At 39.1% G+C, this 3,000-nt stretch overlaps 1 long non-coding RNA gene across 1 annotated transcript in view; it reads left to right on the forward strand.

Moving 5' to 3' along the window:
* Positions 1-3,000, forward strand: part of LOC108361195 (uncharacterized) — a 24,059-nt gene that overhangs the window by 5,284 nt on the left and 15,775 nt on the right. Inside the window, exon 2 of the long non-coding RNA XR_001847258.1 lies at positions 1,563-1,568. This is a non-coding gene — a long non-coding RNA (uncharacterized LOC108361195). The remainder of the gene's footprint in view (positions 1-1,562; positions 1,569-3,000) is intronic.

Below are 3,000 nucleotides of genomic sequence, written 5' to 3' on the forward strand. Positions count from 1 at the left end.
ATCATGTTTTGCGTCTCCGCTTGGCAAACTCATCTTGGTTCTGTTGAGCCTAAAAATAGCATTATATGTTAACTATTTTCGCACATTAGATACAAAATATAAATCACCTTTTTCTTTATTGTGCCATCCTTTGAATTGGATGGGATACAAGGTAACTCTTCAGATCATCTCTTAACTTAAACGCATTTTGTGACGCATTGTTCGAACCTATCCGCCTAGCTCTTTGCAAGGGGGTCGAAATATCACTCCGCCACAATCCTCTTCTGATAGAGTCGCCGTCCTCCTGGTCAACATATTCCGGCGGGCAATAGCTACCATCGTGCATCTTGAGAAAATTGTGAAGGAGAACCGTAGCCTTTACAANATTCCGGCGGGCAATATCTACCATCGCGCATCTTGAGAAAATTGTGAAGAGGAACAGTAGCCTTTACAATTTTCTCGGCAGATGAAGGGCTCATTTGTAAGGGATTTAAAAGGATTCTCCATCGACAAGCCAAAATCCCAAATGCATTTTCTATAACACGGCGTGCTCGAGATAAACGTTTATTAAAAATTTGCCTCTCCAGAGATAAATTGGTTCCTAAAATGAGTAAATGAGTTTAATTAGAAAATACTAATTTTTAAATTGTTCATACAAACCTGGGTACGGCCTCATTAAANGTAAATGCGTTTAATTCGAAAATACAAATTTTTAAATTGTGCATACAAACCTGGGTACGGCCTCATTAAAANAGGCGTGCTCGAGATAAACGTTTGTTAAAAATTTGCCTCTCCAGAGAAAAGTTGGTTCCTAAAATGAGTAAATGCGTTTAATTCGAAAATACAAATTTTTAAATTGTGCATACAAACCTGGGTACGGCCTCATTAAAAATGGCTTTAACGGGAACGCATTATCTCCAACAAAATAATGGGGAAAAGTTGTGTCAGAGTCTGGTAGCACATCGTTTTCAGATCCAGTTTTCTACTATAGAGCTGTCTCCCAAAGCCAGAATTCCGTTAAACGCCACCATCACTTTGCGAGCCGTAAGCTCCAATATCAATGCACGTGAAAGTATAATTCGCATCACACACCACCAGCAGAACAACGGAATAGTTTCCTTTATAATTATAAAAAGGGGAACCTGAGTTTGATGGGCAAAATATGTTTATGTGCTTGCCATCAATTCCACCAATACAATTGGGTAAATTCCACATGGAATTAAAATCGATAGCGATACGCTTCCACTCATCCTTCTTAGGAATCGACAAATAAATTGGCCCAAGTATCTCCCACAAGGCATCGCACGTTTCTGCCACTATTTCCTTCATTGTGGAAAGTTCAATTTTAAAGGAAGAAGCATAAAACTGTTTACTTCCTCCGTGAGCCAAATAACTATAATTTAGAATATTTAAATATACCAGGGACGTGAACCGGATGAAAAATTTGGTCGGTTCGGTTCAGCAGTTCGAACCGTTGTTGCACTTTTGGATTGTTTCGTCAAAGCGGTTTTTTTGGTCTTTGAACCGGGGTTTCGGTTCGGTTCAACGGTTCGAAAAACAAAAAAATAACGCGCAAGTTTAAGTGTCAAGTGCAACAACGCGCAAGGTTAAGGTTCAAGTGAGATGGGCTGCCTTTACATTTGATATTGTCACATGGTAAAAAAACATGATAGGTATTACCATGTTTAACAAAAAGAAAAAAAGTGGGTAAATTTATCTATTGAAAATTGGTTGAACCTTTAAACCTTTAAAGAAAGTGGTTCGGTTTTCGGTTCGGATCAAACATTTGTGGAAAATTTCGGTTCGGTTAATGGTTCAGTTAATTAATAGAAAAAAACGGTTTTCCGGTTAAAAACCGGTTCGGCTCAAAACCGGTTCACGTCCCTGAAATATACATATTCACGATATATGAATAACTTACCAGAGGGTCAAGTAAAGTCGACATTCTGGAGAAATGGATGGCCTATTAGAATTGTTTCTAGTAATCCTTTCCTTAATAAAATTAAGAAGCATTTCAAAAATGTGCTTTTCCATCCTTATATTGTTCTTAAATTCCTCCCTGAATCCAAAATTCTTAGCGAAAAATCCGTGAGCGTCCCGATTCTGTAGAGGAGGTCGCACCCACCATCTACGGCCTCCATAAAGCCTGTTGAAGCATTCTCTGGCTTCCAGCAACATGAGCAATATTAAAATATCTTCAATTATTTAAATTTTTTTTATCTTCTTCACAAATATTAGCACAACTAAAAATATAGATTTATTTTGCATTCAAAGAAAAATTTGCCGCCAGTACAAAACAGCTGACTTGTTTACATGCGACAACGTTTTCATTGTGGCGTACCTATGCGCTTCGTACGCCTTGTCAGTTGAACGCTGAAGCCCGAAGGTACGTAACGTACTCTATCTGGCAGGGCTAATACGCAGTAGAAATTTGATACATATGACATCGCTGTTGTGGCATGAACTTGCTGCTGTGTATACATGCCAGTATAAATGAAGCTTCATTTCCATTTAACATGTATGCTTTCTCAGAGCGTATGCGTACTCTAACCATACACTTGTACTCCTGCTGTATGCATATGGCTGTATTCATGTTTCAAACTAGAGATGGGCACGTGAGTAATTTTGGCTCACGTTCACGCACGCTCACGTTGATGGTTTTTTAAATCACCCACACTCACGTCCTGCTATATTTTTTCTCACGACGCCTATTTTTTCAATCACGCACGCTCACGCACGGTTTCTCACGGACATTTTTTTGGAATTTAAACTTTCTCGTTGGACCATGTAGTCTATTTGTGGTAAATTGGAGTACTTACAAAAGTGTTCCTCTGTCATGCTGTAGCGGACCAACTCGTGTCTCTGCGCCAGCTTATTGTTTGTTATCCGATAACTGCTCGTGTTTTAACGAAATGTGATTGAAGTTGAGCATTTGAAAGCACATTTGCATGTCTGGCTGTAGCTGAACGTGTAGAGATGCTCGCTGTTAGTTCTTAGCTCCCAGCATGTTCGGGTTCGAAT

The sequence above is a fragment of the Rhagoletis zephyria genome, unplaced genomic scaffold (assembly GCF_001687245.7).
Source record: "Rhagoletis zephyria isolate East Lansing unplaced genomic scaffold, Rhagoletis_zephyria_1.1 Rzeph_scaffold_00713, whole genome shotgun sequence".
NCBI classification, from domain to species: Eukaryota; Metazoa; Arthropoda; class Insecta; order Diptera; family Tephritidae; genus Rhagoletis; species Rhagoletis zephyria.